The following is an 18,520-nucleotide window of genomic DNA, read 5'->3' as shown; positions in this document are numbered from 1 at the left end:
TCCCCTGGGCTCTCCTGCAATTTAAACAAATGCCAGGGGAGAGGACGTGCCACCTGCCTGGGGAAATCACTGCGGTTACACAATTGCTAAGCCCCTGCCTAGCCTGGAGGTTATTAATTAACCCCCGGATACTGACTGCAACGCACTGGAGCCTATCCCGGACTGCGGGGGATGCACTCGGGCTCATGTGCATCTTTGACCCCAGGGTACTGAGAGCAAGACACTTTCTGAGGCATATGCGTGGGACCCCCTAAACCTCACCTGTATCTGAACCCCTCACCCCTCAAATCCATCTCTCTTGGAAACATACAACAAGCTGTCATGGGCAAACATGCACCCCGAGGAAAGGGTGACACATTTTCCTTTCTCCCCTTGACCCAGAGAGGCTGGTAAATTAATCACAGAGACCAGGAAAGAGTGAAATAGACGAGGAGCGATCCAGACCGCTCGCTGCCTCTGTAGCGTGTTTTGTTTCACACAAGAACGGTCACAGGACAGGAAAGGGGAAAAACGAGATCTCGTCTGAGTCTAATTTCCCCTGACACTGCAGATAATATGCACAATTCAGCTCCTCCTCATCGAGTCGCTGCATTGAATAAAGGGACTAATGAGGCCTAATCTGCTTCCAAATATTTCCTGAGCCGTAACATTCGGAAGTGGGTTCTGAGGGTGGTTGGATTGGGGTTTCGCCTTGGCAGGTCATGAACACGGGAGAGCCAATTGTGAAATACCAACTGTGCTTTCAAACCGCTTCCCACTCAACTCCAGGGCTGCCTGGGAGAGAATGTTGAACGTAGACAGGATTTCGGTTTAGTCTCATCCCGACTAAGCATCTTACTTTAGACAACTCCATGTCCGGAATCAGGGGGTAGCCGTGTTAGTCTGTATCTACAAAAACAACAAGGAGTCTGGTGGCACCTTAAAGACTAACAGATTTATTTGGGCATAAGCTTTCGTGGGTAAAAACCTCACTTCTTCGGATGCATAGAGTGAAAGTTACAGATGCAGGCATTCTATACTGACACATGGAGAGCAGGGAGTTACTTCGCAAGTGGAGAACCAGTGTTGACAGGGCCAATTCAATCAGGGTGGATGTGGTCCACTCCCAATAATAGATGAGGAGGTGTCAATTCCAGGAGAGGAAAAGCTGCTTCTGTAATGAGCCAGCCACTCCCAGTCCCTATTCAAGCCCAGATTAATGGTGTTAAATTTGCAAATGAATTTTGGTTCTGCTGTTTCTCTTTGAAGTCTGTTTCTGAAGTTTTTTTGTTCAATGATAGTGACTTTTAAATCTGTAATAGAATGACCAGGGCGATTGAAGTGTTCACTTACTGGCTTATGTATGTTACCATTCCTGATGTCCGATTTGTGTCCATTTATTCTTTTGCGGAGGGACTGTCCGGTTTGGCCAATGTACATGGCAGAGGGGCATTGCTGGCACATGATGGCATATATCACATTAGTGGATGTGCAGGTGAATGAGCCTTGATGGTGTGAAACATCTTGAAACACCAACCCAGGAACCAATTCCTGTCGCAAACCTTGTTGCCTACTCTGTCCCCATATCTACTCTGGCGACACCATCAGAGGACCCAACCACATCAGCCACACCCAAGTACAGTCATAGGTCGGTTACAGGCTGCATTGACTCCGACAACATGCTTTGGAGTTTCTTTGAAATTACAGGGTGTAGGGGAAAAAAACCCTCAGCAGTTAAATGAGATTTATGTAATTAGGATTTGCACTGTCTTTCTATAGACTGGGGAATTTCCCACTTGGCTACCAAGGTCTAGACAGGTGTCCAATCAATTAGGGAATTAGATGAACATTGATTTTCCTGATCAGTCCTAGTGCCCAGGGAAATCAGATGACGGCTAGGAACCATCTGTCAACCTTGGATGTAACCAAATTTACTTAGCAGATAAGTCCCAAAAAATTCCACTGAGATCTCTAGCACATGAAAGAGCCGCATCTCACGGCTTTGATGTAATTACCATGAAACAGGACTGTTTAGCCAATAGGATCACACTATGCAAATAGCTGAGAGTCAGTTTCATGCTGAGTGGCTGAATCCCCTGCCAAAGCCAGAATTCTAGGACCGGGAAGAAAGAACAATTTGTTATTTACTGCTTGGAAGTGAAATTGAAAAGGCTAAAAAAAGATACTCTACCTTAACCAGGGCCTGGGGAAGTTCTGCAATATGAGGGTTATGAAAACCTGCTGCAGTTTTGATCTGCATTTGGCTCCGTCCCAAAGCTCTAATCTCAAAGTGCAAAACTCTGTCAAAATCCCCAGGTTTCGTATCAAAACTAGAAGAGCACAAAAATAATGGAGGAAAAAATGTGATATTCGCAATAGCTTTCTATGGACAAAGGCCAGTCATTTATCTGTGAGTAGATTCGCAAACCCGAGTTATTGTTTTCATTCTGTGACCAACTCTGCTTTTTATTCATTCTACAGGAAATGTCAAACCTGCAGGTTTTGAGGTTTACAAATTCTGCTGTGATTCTCTCACACGGCCCTAGAATCATGAACCATGCAGAACTGACAATGACACAGGGCTTGATTCTGCTCTCACTTATACCTCCATGCATCTGATGAAGTGGGTTTTAGCCCACAAAACTTATACCCAAATAAATGTGTTAGTCTCTAAGGTGCCACAAGTACTCCTTGTTCTTTTTACTTATACCTATGTAATTCAGGAGTAACTAACCCAGCTGACATCAGAAGAGCTACACTGGTGCTTTATAACACCCCAGCAGCCAGCCCTCGCGTTGCCAAAGAAGACGTCACTGAATACCCTGCAGGGAGAAATTCACAGGGTCCAGATCAGGGGCAGGGAATGGGAGCCTTTCCTCTCTAGACGCAGGCCAGCGGCAGAGCGGCCGAGAGCCGTTCCCGTCAGCTTTTGGGTACGATGAGCTGGACGGTCTCAGCCCAGTTCGTATCTGTGCCATCACCGCTACAACATGCTCCCCTTGTTGGATGTTGTCACAGGTTCAGGGTAACTGCTCCTGTATTTCCCCTCCGGGATCCCTCAAGGGCACCCACTTAAGGTTTCCGGCTCCCAGTTCTCTGGGCCGAGACTCCCACCCGACCAGGTAGCCAAACACTGCAGGAATCTGGAAACGCTACCTGGACAGGCAAGTTCAGTCAAAAAAGTGAACAGAACGCTGGGAATAATTAAGAACGGTGAGCTGAGACCAAGCCCATATAATGGATGTGAATCCATAAATCAGTCGCAGGTTTGCTCTGAGCTAGGTCTAGGGTCACAAGATGGAACAGCCCTCCTGCACCATGGTCCAAGAGCTTAGTTTGAACCAACAACCTTCAGCACCAAACCACAGACTTGAGCTAGAGGAGTAACTCCATTATCTGGTGCCAGTAGTAAGCGGTTATCCTCTGTGGATGCACAACACCCACATTGCGAGGGCACCCAGCCCAAGTGTGGCTTTATAACCACTCGCAAAACTGGGTGAGGTCTGCACGTTTACAGGCTCCTGCACACAAATTTCATACGTCTCTCTTTGCAACACCAGATCTCTAAGCAAGGTCAAATGTTACCAAACAAACACCCAGGAGGGGAGAGGAAACTATTTGTATACAAGATTTTAATTTTTGTGGTTTTAAACCTGTTTGTGATTATATTAATGTGTGGTCAGTCCGGTATTTTTAACAAAACAACCCAGCAAGACAGTCTGGTCTCCTGGTTGTGACTGAATCAAAAAGCCAATTGATTCGTGCTCTGCTAATTCCTGTGATCTCACCAGAGACCTCCCTAGGGTGCACATATAGCCCACAGTCACCTGCGCCGCCATCCTGCTCCTCCACCTCCTGTCCCCCCTCTGTGTAAGACATCAAGGCAGCCTGAAGCCCCGAATGGGCACACCCCGCCTCTCAGTGGTGTCAGGGCACGGTGCCAAGCTGGGAGGCCAGGCCAAGGCGGGTTGTAATCACCCGAGAGCCATGAGGTCAGTTTGCCCTGGCATTAACCCTGGTGCTTGGCCTTGGTCATTGGAGCCAGATGCCCTGCCCCAGCAAGACCTGACCATTAGCGATTCCGGGGTACAACATACCTGCTCCTTCCAGCAGAGCTCCAACTGTACTCTCCCCGCACATGGCCAGAGAGAGAAGAGGGGTTTCTGCCGATGATTCCCGCCAGCAGTAATGGGAAGTGTAAAGTATTGGGTGAGGTTCTCAGGAGGTCAGACTAGATGATCATAAAGGGTCCCTTTTAGCGTTCGCATCTAAAAAATCCCAGATGCAAACTGCCACCACAAAGAATAATGCTTTGCGGTTCCGCAGCACTGCCACCGGAAGATGGCAAAGGGCTGTTATGACAAACATGGAGCCTCCCAGCCCACCACTGGGAGGCCAGTGTCATTGTTCCCATTTCATAGATGGGGAAACTGAGGCATGGGGGGGCGGCGTAACTTGCCCAAGGCCACAAAGTAAGGTCAATGGCAGGGCTGTGAATAGAATCCAGCAGCTGTGATGCCCTGTCTGTGGCCTAACCATTAGGCATGCTTCCCCTCTCAGGTCTATCTCCTCTCTCTGCATCCATCCAGGAACACATCTGAGGAGGCCAAGCCAAACACTGTACCAATGGGACACGCAAAGCATCAAGCAAGTGACAAATTACGTGCCAACACCCAATGGGGGGAGGGATAGCTCAGTGGTTTGAGCATTCCTGATAAGGTGAGCCACGCTGAGCAGTCCTGCCACTCTATACTGCTTCTCTGGCTCACTTATTGGACGTGGAGAAGCTGGGAGCGTAGTTTGAAGATAATACTGGTCCTCAAATTATTAACTAATGTAGCAGTGGGAGGTTGGGATTATTAAGGGTGATTTTCAGTCCTCTGATGTGTGCACTGAACATAAGAACGGCCCTACAGGGTTAGACCAAAGGTCCATCTAGCCCAGTATCCTGTCTTCTGAAAGTGGCCAGTGCCAGGTGCCCCAGAGGGAATGAACAGAATAGGGAATCATCAAGTGATCCATCCCGTCACCCATTCCCAGCTTCTGGCAAACAGAGGCTAGAGACACCATCCCTGCCCATCCTGGCTAATAGCCATCGATGGACCTATCCTCCATGAACTTATCTAGTTCTTTTTTGAACCCTCTTATGGTCTTGGCCTTCACAACATCCTCCGGCAAGGAGTTCCACAGGTTGACTGTGCGTTGTGTGAAGAAATACTTCCTTTTGTTTGTTTTAAACCTGCTGCCTATTAATTTCATTGGGTGACCCCTAGTTCTTGTGTTATGAGAAGGAGTAAATTACACTTCCTTATTTACTTTCTCCAGACCAGTCATGATTTTATAGACCTCAATCATATTTCCCCCCTTGGCCGTCTCTTTTCCAAGCTGACAAGTCCCAGTCTTATTAACCTCTCCTCATACAGAGCCCATTCTATACCCCTAATAGTTTTTGTTGCCCTTTTCTGGACCTTTTCCAATTCCAATATATTTTTTTGAGATGGGGCGACCACATCTGCACGCAGTATTCAAGATGTGGGCGTACCATGGATTTATATAGAGGCAACATGATATTTTCTGTCCTATTATCTATCCCTTTCTTATTTATTCCCAGCATTCTGTTCACTTTTTTGACTGAAGCTGCCTGTCGGTTGAATTGAAAGGGAGCGTGGGGGAGTGAGTGGTCTGTCTGTGTCCCGATGCTAGTGAGCCTGACGATTGAGATTAGGTTGGGTGTGGATGTTGCCTAGCCTCAGAGAATTGCAAATTTTAAAGCCAGCAGGGACCGTTGTGATCATCTAGTCTGACCTGCATCACACAGGCCCTAATTCCTATCTGAACTAGAGCGGCTGTTTAAAAAAAATCCACTCACAATTGAAAAATTGCCAGTGATGGAGATACGATAACGCTCGACTTCAGTAAGACTTTTGATACTGTTTCACGTGACTTTCTCATGAGCAGAGTAGGGAAATACAACCTAGGTGGAGCTACTATAAGGTGGGTACACAACTGGTTGGAAAATCATACTCAGAGAGTAGTTACCAATAGTCCAGGCCAGGCTGGAAGGGCATAACGAGTGGGGTCCCACAGGGATCTATTCTGGGTCTGGTTCTATTTAATATCTCCAGAAATGATTGGGATAATAGCATAGAGAGTCCACTGATAAAGTTTGTGGATAATACCAACAAACATGATTAAAGATCTAGAAAACACGACCTACAAGGGAAGATTGAAAAAGTTGGGTTTGTTTAGTCTGGAGAAGAGAACATTGAGGCGGGACATGATAACGGTCTTTAAGTATGTACAAAAAGGAGGGTGGTAAATTGTTCTCCTTATCCACCGAGGACAGGACAAGAAGCAATGGGCTTAAATTGCAGCAAGGGAGATTTAGGTTAGACAGTAGGAAAAACTTCCTGTCAGGGTAGCTAAGCACTGGAATAAATTGCTGAGGTAGGTTGTGGAATCTCTGTCAAGGGAGGTTTTGAAGAGCAGGTTAGACAAACCCGTGGTAGGGATGGTCTAGATCAGCAGTTCTCAAACGGTGGGTCGGGACCCCATGTTAACGAGGTTACCAGGTCTGGTCGGGTTTAGACTTGCTGGGGCCGTCGCTGAAGCCTGAGCACCATCGCCTGGGGCTCGGGCTGGTTCAGGCTTCGGTCCCCCCTCCTGGGGCCATGTCGTAATTTTTATTATCAAAAGGGGGTCACGATGCAATGAAGTTTGAGAGATAATACTTAGTCCTGCCTCAGTGCAGGGGACTGGACTAGATTGTCTACTGAGGTCCCTTCCACTCCGATGATTCTATGAACCCACCACAACCCCTTGGTAAATCGTTCCAATGGTTAATTACCCTTCAATTGGCCTTAGCTTCTACTCCTAGTCATTAAACTTTGTTCTGCCTTTGCCAGTAGCTTGAAGGGCCCCCTAATATCAGAGATCTTCCCCCTGCCTAGGAACACACAGACCCTGATTCAGTCACCGCTCTGAGCCTTCCCTTCCATGAGCTAAACAGACCGAGCTCCTGAATTCTTTCATTGTAAGGCAGGTTTTCCAGACCTGCGCTCCTGATTCCCTATTTAATGCTCGCGGTGTTCTGAGCAAATGCTCTCGAGCGCTAAATTAACCCAGTTTTCCATGTGTGACTCCACAGGCTTTGCAAACAGATCTTCAGCGAGGCCTGAATTTCAGCCTCTGACCGGGTCGCATTTAGCAACAGCTTATAAAACTCCCTCTCCTTTACAAAAATAAGAGAGTCCTGGAAAGGGGCTGTCGGAGCCCAGCCGGGCACATGTCATTTTCCAAGGCAGGAAAGCTGCCCTCTGACTCTCCATCACACGCAGCATCACGGTGAGCGGCTCAAATATTTACCGTCTGACGGCGTGATGGGAGCCAGTTTACAGTTTAGCTGGAACTCTCGGCCCTCGGATGGTTATTTCTGGGCGGCCAGTTTGGAACATGCCCATGCTGCCGCCCATTTCCCCGCAGCAGAGCATGAGCCAGTGCCCACTGCTTTCAGATCCCCTGCAAGCGCCTGCGTTACAGCTGCAGGGTGTGGGGGGGGGAATGGCTGGACCTGCTCCGATGAGAATCAGCCACCGCCATCACCCTAAACTCTGCCTTTCACCCTAGCGAGCTTTACACATTGTATACAGGCAGCATGCCTGAAATGCGGCCCGCTCTGGGGTGGAGGGACCCTGCTGCACGGAACTCGGTTTATCTGCCTTGAAAAGACAAAAGGCTGAGCCAACCCTCCCATGTGGCTGTCAGATCCTTACCCATTATCATGGCATCCAACCTCGTTACAATCGCTAACCCTTTCTCCTGTACTAACCTTCCTAGGCAGGGAAACTGCAGCTTTAGGACCTTCCAAACCTGCTACTTAGCTCTCTAAGCAGCCCGCTCCGGGGGTACGCAATGCTCTCCAGTGTCTCTAAGCAGGGGTGAAGATATGGCAGCGCCATCAGCGGCTACAGGGGGCTGCCAGGCGGGCACTCAGAAATCCCCTGAGCTAAGATGCAATCAGAGAAGCTTCCACGCTGTTCTCCTGACCTTGGTTCTCTGTCCCTTGGAATCCATCCATCCACCTACTCCTGCTGCACTGGGAGCAGGATCAATCTCTATCTGTCCCCACAGTACTCAGGCACGGAACAGACTCACTCCCAATCCCCGTCCCGGAGCTGGCAGCCTGCCACGTGCTCCCCTGCGCACCAGGAAGGATGTATCCCGCCAGGCAGGGTGGCTAGCAGCATCCTTGCTCACCGCTGCCCGGTGGCACACAGGCTGGGCTGATTGGGAGGGACAGCAGCTGGCCCGGGGGGACAGGGAGGCAGCTCCTTGTGCGGCTGATCTTGCACAAGTCCCCGGGGACACACAGTGCACCGAGGGGACAACATCCTTGGCACAGGGATGGGGGAAGCCCTGGATCCGTGCTGGGGGCTCCCTCTTCAGGATCCTGCCACAGGCAGACGGAGCAGGGGGGTTGGGACAGACAGGGAGGGGCTCGTCGGAGGGGATTTCTCACCTCTCAGCTCCTGACTCCAGTGTCTCAGCCCCTTCCCCACCTTGTCCCACAAAACTATCCCTTGCCCCCTCCCCTCTCTGCTCCCAAACCCTCTCCCCCATCCCGGCTGCCTCCCTTGCTGTCCCCAATTCTGTATCTGAATTCAATGCTGTGTCTATACCAGGGGAGGTTCTCTGGCCTCCGTTAGACAGGGAGGCTCAGAGCAGGGGGTCCCTTCCGGACTTGGGATCTGTGAATCTGCCTGTCTCTCCTCAACCTCCCCACTTTCAGCACTCCCAGTTCACTGGGTCCATTCCCGGCCAGCTGCCTCCCCAGTGCCCTTAGCCCCGGGCTAGATACTCCCACCTCGCCCGGGGCTGCCAGGAGACAAAAGGGCCCCTTGGGCCTCGCAGGGGCTGCCGTACCCGGGCGCAGAACTCACCTTTCATGGTCCTCTCGCAGGGGCACGGAGGGGCCGGGAGCTGCTGCTGAGTCCAAGCAAGCGGGTTCTGGGGCGAGGAACGCACAGGAAGGGAGGCTGGTCAGCCCCTGGATGGGAAAGGCCCCACGGCCCCCTCCCTGCCGACACTTCCCCCCCTTAGCGCTCTGCACCGGGGTCGCCTCTCCTCGCGGGCATCCCCGTCTGGCCTGCTGGGCTTCAACGAGCTGAGTGCATGATCCTGGCTCCTCCCGGCTCCCCCTTTCCTCTCTCCCTCTCGCTCCTTGGTCAGCAGCCCAGATCAACTTCCTCGCTATTTCAAAACCACCCCGAGCAGCGGGTCTCCCCCGGCAGCCTCCACTCCTCCCATGGCCGCGGCCTGGGGCGAGCCGGCCTCGGAGTTCTCTCCGCCCGAGCTCGCCCGCCCGCCGGAACACAACACACAAAGTATGTGCTGGAGAAGACAGGCTGCTCCCCGCTCCCTCCCGCCAGCCCTAATTGCTAACAAATGTCCAGGCTCCAGCAAAGAGCGGGGACTCTGCCGAGTGGGAGGAACGGGGCGGGGGGAGCGGAGGGCAGCTGGGGTGGGGAATGGGCCTCCCCAGAGCTGGGGTTTCACTAGCTGCAAAGTTCGGTTGGCTCTGAGCGTCTACAAAACTCCAGGAGTGTTTGGAGCTGGGGGGTTGGGTCTGCCCATCTATAGAAATCGGGGGCAGTTGGGATCCAGTTCAGACCCAAATTCAGCGGGGAGGGAGCTGGGTTAGTGATGCTGGTCCTGCCAATCATAGGGGCCAGATCCTGAGCTGGCACCTGGCTTGGGGAGAGCAGGTTTCCCGAGCTGGGTTCCTGGGTCAGTCCATTTACAGAAATAGGGGCCAACGGGGCATTTGGGGGAACGATGTTCTGATCTGGGGTGCTGGGTCGGTCGGCCACAGAGAGGGGGAAAGCGGAGCCACGTTAACCCTTTCGCTGCTGCTGCAGTGTGTGGTCAGCACGTGAGCGGAGGGGCTGGCACGCAGAGAAAGGGCAGCTTCAGTTCCTCACCCGCTGAGCGGCTCCCACATTTGCTGTTCTAGACAGTGGAGCACAGTCACCGGCGTTTAGCAACGGCTTTTTGGGAACTGGCACTCAAACCAGTTTGGAAGTGGTTCCCAGTGTCTTGTAGACACAACAAATCCTGCATCTTGGCAGGGGGATTGACTACATGACCCCTGTGGTCCCTTCTAACCCTGTGGTTCCCTGCTCTGAGCAGTCCCGCGTCTGGAGTGTCTCACCAAGGCGCTGGGGATGGCGACGGAATCCAAGGGTGCATCTAAAAATGGGCCCTTCTGGTTGCAGGAAGGGACCCCCCCCCCCAGTAATTACAGTCTGTAGCAAGTTGTGACAAGTGCACAAAGCACAGGAAGAAGAATGCAGGGCGATGCGGTTATTTCCTGGGGGGTCTAAGTTAAGTCCCGGCGCATTTCACGAGGCAGAGCCGGTCCGTCAACGACAGCTTGGGCCGGCGAGTGCACCGCGGCCACGGGAAACGGTCGGATTTGGAGGCACTCTGGCGGTGACCTTGACCCCAGATGGCACAGCCACCAACGCTCCTGGTGTATTGCAGCAACAGCAAGGGATTCTGGGCAGGGGCCCACAGAATTCTGGGCAATGGGGACTTGGGCAGCTTGCGGGACGCGGTGGGACCAGGCTGAGAACTCCAGGGGGTGTCTCAGGTAGCAATCCCCCATGGCGGTGAAGAGCTAGGCCTGGGCTGTCACGACTCTACCAGGGGTGTTGGGCACAGAGAGACCTGGTGGCTCTCTCTGACTCATGATACGTGCTGCCTGGTGTCACCGTGCAGGGTCTCCCTAAGCCTTGGCCTGGACTCCACAGTCAGGGAACTCTAAACTTCCTATTTGAGGGGCTGGTGTCTCTGGGCCTGCACCTTGGGCACAGCGAGCCCTCCTTGCTCTGGGCAGGGTCCCAGTGGACGCCTGACCCCATTTGCCAGCGAGGAATGCCACACTAGCGGGGGTGATGGGAGCCAGGCAAAGAAGCCGATGCTGTCACTGCATGCTTCTCTCTAGCCTTGGAGCCAGACCTGAGAAGGGCTGCGGGACCCCGTGCTGCCCTCTGCTGTGGGAAAGGGAAGCGAAAGCACAGAACGCAGCCTTCAAGTCCAGTGCTCCCTTGATGGCTCTGCAGACCGAAGGCCCCTGACGCAGCGTGGGCAGCACGGACCTCCCCACCGGAGGGACCCTGCTCTAGGGCTGAGCATGCGCCATGCCTGTGATGGTGCAATGGCTGGGCAGTTCAGCTCTGATCCTCAAAGGTATTTAGGCACATAACTCCCATTGATTTAGATCAGGGGTCGGCAACCTTTGGGAAGTGGTGTGCCAAGTCTTCATTAATTTAAGGTTAATGTGCCAAGTCTTCATTAATTTAAGCTATCCCTCGGGGGGAGGGATAGCTCAGTGGTTTGAGCATTGGCCTGCTAAACCCAGGGTTGTGAGTTCAATCCTTGAGGGGGCCACTTGGGGATCTGGGGCAAAATCAGTACTTGGTCCTGCTAGTGAAGGCAGGGGGCTGGACTCGATGACCTTTCAAGGTCCCTTCCAGTTCTAGGAGATGGGATATCTCCATTAATTAAAAATTAATTAAAATTAAAATTAAGGTTTCGCGTGCCAGTAAAAGGTTCCGCGTGCCAGACCGGCAGCGCGGGCGGCAGACAGAACCCCAGGCCGGCAGCGGGCCGCCGCCGCCTGACAGCCAGGGTCCCGGCCGCCGGCCCCGCTCAGCCCACTGCCGGCCTGGGTTCTGTCCATCCAGGCCAGCAGCGGGACCCCGGCTGGCAAGGGGCTGGCGACCAGAACCCCAGACCAGCAGCGGGCTGAGCAGCTGATCTGGGGTTCTGTAATCCAGGCTGGCAGCGGTCTGAGCGGGGCTGGCGGCTGGGACCCCGGCTGGCAGCAGCGGGCCACTAAAAATCAGTACGCGTGCCGCCTTTGGCACGCGTGCTGCAGGTTGCCGACCTCTGATTTAGATCATGGCATAGAGAGTACACTTATAAAGTGTGTGGACGATACCAAGGGAGTACACTTATAAAGTGTGTGGACGATACCAAGGTGAGAGGGGTTGCAAGTGGTTTGGAGGACAGGATTAAAATTCAAAATGATCTGGACAAACTGGAGAAATGATCTGAAGTAAATAGGATGAAATTCAATAAGGAGAAATGCAAAGTACTCCACTTAGGAAGGAAGAAGCAGTTGCACACGTACACAATGGGAAATGACTACCTAGGAAGGAGGACTGCGGAAAGGGGTCTGGGGGTCATAGTGGATCACAAGCTAAATATGAGTCAGCAGTGTAACGCTGTTGCAAAAAAAGAAAACATCATTTTGGGATGTATTACGAGGAGTGTTGTAAGCAAGACACAAGAAGTAATTATTCTGCTCTACTCTGCACTAATTAGGCCTCAACTGGAGTATCGTGTCCAGTTCTGGGCGCCACATTTCAGGAAAGATGTGGAGAAACTGGAGAAAGTCCAGAGAAGAGCAACAAAAATGATTAAAGATCTAGAAAACATGACCTATGAGGGAAGATTGAAAAAATCTGGTTTATTTAGTCTGGAGAAGAGAAGACTGAGAGGGGACATGATAAGAGTTTTCAAGTACATAAAAGGTTGTTACAAGGAGGAGAGAGAAAAATTGGTCTTCTTAATCTTTGAGGATAGGACAAGAAGCAACGGTCTTAAATTGCAGCACGGGGGGTTAGGTTGGATTTTAGGAAAAACTTCCTAACTGTCAGAGTGGTTAAGCACTGGAATAAATTACCTAGACGGGTTGTGGAAGCTCCATTGTTAGAGATTTTTAAGAGCAGGTCAGGAATGGTTTAGATAATACTTAGTCCTGCCATGAGTGCAGGGGACTGGACTAGACGACCTCTCAAGGTCCCTTCTAATCCTATGATTCTATAAATTAGGCACCTAACTACTGCTGAGGATATGGGACTCAGACACCTCTCTCCTAGGGCCCGAACAAGACCCCACTGACTAATTTTGCCTGATCAATAGCTGCTGCATGATGCCGAAGCTGGACTGGATTTGAACCCATGACGTAGGGGCATGCTGCCCCTACCGGCCCAGGGAGCCATCTCCCAAGAGAGGCACGCTTAGCCAACCCCATGACCGAGATCCAGATGCAATCCCAAGCTCCCTCAGGAGCCAGGGGAGGCAAGTTGCGCTGGAGGAATCAATCCAGTTCTAGGTCATTATAGACAAAAGCCTGAGCCGGGGAGGTTACCAGCAGAGTTTCATCCAAGCGTTCCCAGATTCCTGCAGTGTTTGGCCGGAACTTGACTTGATCCCGTACCGCAAAGCACCATTATACACCACAGGCCTATACACAGGTGCCATCAGGCCTCACCCGTTTTATAACAAAAGCCCCACTCACATGTGGTATTTATGCTAGTTAGGGATGGTGTTAGACCCTATATATTCTCTTGGCCCAGTCGCTTCACTGCTAGATTCTAACCCAGTTCACCAGCCCAAGGGCCAGGGCAATGTATAGGCCCCCTAACGGCACCCTCTAGTTAATATAAGTCTACGTGTGGGTGGGGGTTACATTATGAAATTTACCAACAGCCTCCAACACCCCGAGCCCTCCTGGTCTGGGAAGATGCCTGAAGCAGGCAGGGCTGAGGGTGGGGCAGGGAGAAAGGGCAGCAAGACTAGAAAAAGAAGTGGTGCAGCGGAGAGATGGGAAGGGTTAAAAAGCCACAAGTGCAGCCTCCGAGCATCTGCCAAGCGTCCCCTGTCCGCAGCCCTGCCCGGAGTGACAGAAGGGGCAGTTTCCTGCAATCTACTTGGAAAACCTTATTGAACGACGTTTAAGTCTCTTTGGAGTCCATTGTGCTAAATACAAAGGGGGTGTTTTACTGTGGGCGAGGATCGTATGTAACCTTCCTGCAGGGGATCAATGGGACGGGAACTCTGGGAAGCGTTCTGAACTTCAAAGGACTCGACAGTGACGAAAGGGACTCTGGGGACAAAGAGTATCAAATGCCTGGGGAAAGTCTAGCGGGAGGCGAATGCAAATGCAAATTTCCACCTCCGGTTACGCAAAAACTCAGGCTTTGAAGCTACCCCCTGAGCGGGGCGATTGTCTGCGGATTACCTGTTCCTAAAGATCAAAGGTCCAGGTGATATAAAGAAACAGGCTGAGCGGCCCAGCTAAACTGAGTTGAGGCTGTGGCAAACTTGCAAAATGCTGTGGTGGGGCTAGAAGGACTGACTTCCCAGAGCCCTGGTTGGAATTGGGGTGATCTTTGGTTAGCACATGTGTAGGTTCTTGGAGTCTTTTTACGATGTTTTCTTGGTAATGCTTTCACCTTAAGAATAAAGGCACTTGCTTAGAAAGGGCGGGGTGGTCACTTCTAACTGGGGGCAATTAAACTCTTTATGGCCTCTGAAGAGAGAGCAAAGCGCAGACGCTGGGCTGTTTAGGCAGTCTGGCTTGCTGGGGATATCGCAGTGTAGGCAGGGAAGTGTGCAGCCTGGGAAAACCCCGGTCAGGAGGGAGAGAGATGTGGGTCTCCACCCAAGAGAGGTGATGGCTGGGAATTAGAAGCCCAACAGTGGGTGCCTATAAGGGTGAAGTACAGGTGAAGTTACCCTGAACTGTGACTCAGATTCAGATTTTAAGGCCAGAAGGGACCATCATGACCATCTAGTCTGACCTCTTGCACGTTGCAGGCCAGAGAACCTCACCCACCCACTCCTGTGATAGACCCACAACCTCTGGCTGAGTTACTGACATCCTCAAATCATGATGTCAAGACTTCCAGTCACAGAGAATCCACCATTTAAACCTGCAAGTGACCCGTGCTCACACACAGAGGAAAGAAAACAACAACCAATCACTGCCAATCTGACTCCAAATACAGCGATCAGTCAGTCCCTGAGCATGTCTGCAAGACCCACCAGCCAGACACCTAGGAAAGAATTCTCTGTAGTAGAAGAGCCCTTCGCATCTAATGTCCTATCTCTGGCCACTGGGGATTTTTGCTACCTGTCGCTGATGGGCCACATGCCATTGTAGGCAGTCTCATCATCCCATCCCCTCTATCAAGCTGAGTCTTGAAGCCAGTTAGGTTTTTGCCCCCATATCTTCCCTTGGAAGGCTGTTCCAGGACTTCACTCACCTGGGAATGAGCCACCCACCTCCTAAGGGCTGCTGTGCCATCCCTTCTGTGTCCCCCCCCCACACACACACCTTGCGTCACTCAATACACAAGGGCAGGGAGCGGGGAGGGAGGAGCACAACTTACCTGCTAGCCCCAGGGAGCCGGGATCTGGCTGCACAAGATGTGGAGCGGGAGATACGCCTAGGGAGGTGATGCACACAGCAAAGAGAGGGCCGGGGGAGCCACTGGGGACATTGGCTGGAGAGGCTATGGGAGGATGGAGGAGAAGGCTGTGGGTAGAGAAAGAAGGGAAGGGAAGGGAGAAGAGAAGAGGTAGATGGTAGAGAGAGGCCTGAATGGGTTTGTGGTTAATGGAGGGAGGGCAGGACTCCTGGGTTATATTTCCAGCTCTACCACTAACTCTGGGCCTCAGTTTCCCCCTTCCCAAAGGGGGATGCTCTTCCTGACCCATCTGTCCGGGGCGAAGGGGGCTGGAAGAAGGAGCACAGTGTAGCATCATCCCCGGTAACATATCCCTAGATGGCCAAATGGGCCGAGTCACTGCATGAGACCCCAGAGCTAGACAGAGACCAGCAGCCGGAGACAGGGAATGGGCAGGCAAAACTGAGCTCTGCAGGGGAGCAGGATCGGGCCCTTTCATCTCTCCTAAGGCACCTGTGGCAGAGGGAGGCAATCTGAGATCCTAGCTCCCAGCGAGGGGCAGGGTGGGAGAGGAAAGGAGCAGTGAAGTGCCTGGGGTTTCCCAGACCAGGGTATGGGGCGGGGGGCTGCAAGCAGACCCAGCGCCTGTTACAGCCGGGGCCTTGAGCCCCACTGATCGCTGCTCACCCCGTGCTGGGCTGGGTGACCCCCAGGGGGCCGGGCAGGGCTGGCATGGATGGGGCAGGGCCTCAGGGGCACCCAGTAGCTGGGGCAGACCAAGGCACCCGCCTGGACCCTGGGTCAGGTGGGACCCAGCCAGGAGCGCATTTATGGCGCTGCCAGAGAGTGGGTGGCGGGGGGAAGTGCCCTTCACCGCAGCCTCGCTCCAGCGGCCCCCGTCAGCCTGGGAGCTCCCGGGGAGGACGCAGCCCGGCCGTGCGCGGTGCAAGGGCGCCCACTGGCTGCCGCCGAGACGCAGGGGCCGGGCCGGGCCGGCCCCTTTCCAGGCCGTTCTGCGGGCGTGACTCAGAGCGCGGCGCGGGTATAAATACGGTGCCCAGCGCTGCAGGTCCCGCTTGGGCAGCGCAGGACGCGGAGACGCAGAGGTGAGCCCCGCAGGGCTGCGCGGAGAGAGCGCGGGGGGGGGGGGCTGCCTGGGGAGGGCTTGTTTCACCCCCGTAGTTGTGCAAACGCCGCTGATCGCCTGCAGCTGCCAATGCGCCCTGCCGGGGCGATGGGCTGCGGCGAGGGGTGTGCGCGCCACAGGCTCCGCAAGGGCGGCCCTGGCCGCTGGGCACCAGGGCTGGAGCTGGAGGCTCCGGGTAAGGGGCGCTTCTCCAGCGTCCGGGGCAGTGCGCGCTCCTGGGGAGGGGAGAGAGACGGGCTAGGGGGTGGGGGATCCTGATCCGTCCTGGGTGGGAGGGGAGGGGTGGATCCATGCAGCGATCCCTAGGGAAAGAGGGAGCCCTAGCTCACCCTGCCCGCCTGGGGAAAGGACCGGCACACCCCATTTCCACCTCAAAGCAGGGCTGGGCTTGCAAGGGCTCTCTCTGACAGATTGGTGGGTGTAACTAAGGCCTGTGCACTGCTTGGTCCAGTGGGATGGGGGCATTTAACTGTCCCGTGTCATTTCTTTCCCCCCCCCCATGGACTCTCAGCAGTGTCCCCTGTATTTCCACCTTCTCTGCAGGTATGTAACCCAGGAGAATTCTCATGCTTCAGGGCTCCCCACCTGGGGTCAGGAGGGAATTCCTACATCTTGGCCAGTTCTGGGGCCTTGGGTGGGAATGGGCTGCCCGTGGACATGTCATACTGGGCTACAGGCCCTAGTGATTTGCCATGTCCTGGCCATTTCTAGCTTTTCACTGGCATGTCTTGATTACGAAAGTGAGGTGCTAATAAACAATGTATGGGAGAGAAGGCCTGACTGTGAAAGAGTGATGCAGTTAGTGGCTCTCGGCATTTGGTTGGTTCTTGTAAGCAGACCATTGGCCTGGCAAACCTGGGAACTTGGCCTCCAGGAGTTCCCAATGCCGGACACTTCAAAGGAAGGTGAAATTAGCCGTAGTGCACTAGGCCACTTGTGCAATGCAGTGAGGGAAACCATGTTGCTGCCACTGACGGTTTTATTGCGGGTCTTGTGATAGTTGCTGTTTTCTTTCAAAACCCCAGCGAGTCACATCCCGGCTTTCCTTTTACAAAGTTCACTTCTCGCTCTCCTAGGTGCAGAGAAGCTTGACAACGGGACCTCGGCTAGAGGCCTGGAAGGCCAATTAAAAAAAATCCAGCTTTTGTTTTTGTTTTTTAATCTCCAGATTTTTTGTTTTGTTTTAGACCAATCTCTTGGGGCTCTGACTCAGGGTATTTAAACATTGGGAAAATAACCACAATGCACCTCACCAATTGAGCAATGCGGGGGAGGGGGGAGAATAACCACAATGCACCTGGCTAGTTGCCTGGGGTGGGGGTGGGGCATGCATGGCTGTTTTGGGGGGGGAAATTGGTCAAAACCGGGAGTAGTTCCATAGCAGCACCTGGTGCGGGGAGCCTGCGCTGATGGGGAGTGGGAGTTCAAGGTAACGGCAAAATGCTCTCTGACCCCAACACTGTACAGCTACGGTGCTGTCCGTGAAGCGATTGCTCTGTAGGGAGGGGGGCCCCACAGGGAATATTGTTCCCCCTCCTAAGCCATATTGAAGATATTTACGTGGGACCCATGGAGCGCCGGGGTAATGCCCAGGGCTGCAGTCAGGTTGTGGCTTAGATCACAAGCGAGATGAGTCTCCGATCTTATCCTAACCCCCACTAGGTGCTGGACAACTTCAGATGAAAACTACCCCCCAGTTCAGCAGGGTTGTTGGCCTCTGTTTAACTCAGGACTGCAGCATCAGAGCTGTGCGTGCGAAGGCCGGGTCTGGAATAGCAGGGGGCTGTGGGTCAGGATTGGGAGGGGGGGGGAGTGTCTACAGAGCTGTCTCAGGGAGCTGAGGACTGGAATAGCAGGGGGCTGTGGGTCAGGATTGGGGGGCATCTGCAGCACTGTGGGGAGCACAGGCTGGATTAATGGGGTAGCTTCATTCCTTCACTTTCTATGGCTCTAAATAACCCTGGAGCCCGTTGCACCGGACAAGTTCTGATTGCCCTGGCTTGCTTTGTGTTTCTTTCCTTGCCCTCCTGTCCAGTCCCCCCTCCCTGGGAGAGCTGCTACTTCCCTCTGTCTCCCCCTCGGTTGCCATGCGGCTCCCTCCGATCGATCCCGCTGCCTCTGGCCTGAGGGA

The sequence above is a fragment of the Emys orbicularis genome, chromosome 3, assembly GCF_028017835.1.
Source record: "Emys orbicularis isolate rEmyOrb1 chromosome 3, rEmyOrb1.hap1, whole genome shotgun sequence".
Lineage (NCBI taxonomy): Eukaryota > Metazoa > Chordata > Testudines > Emydidae > Emys > Emys orbicularis.
Note: the sequence above shows the minus strand (reverse complement) of the source record.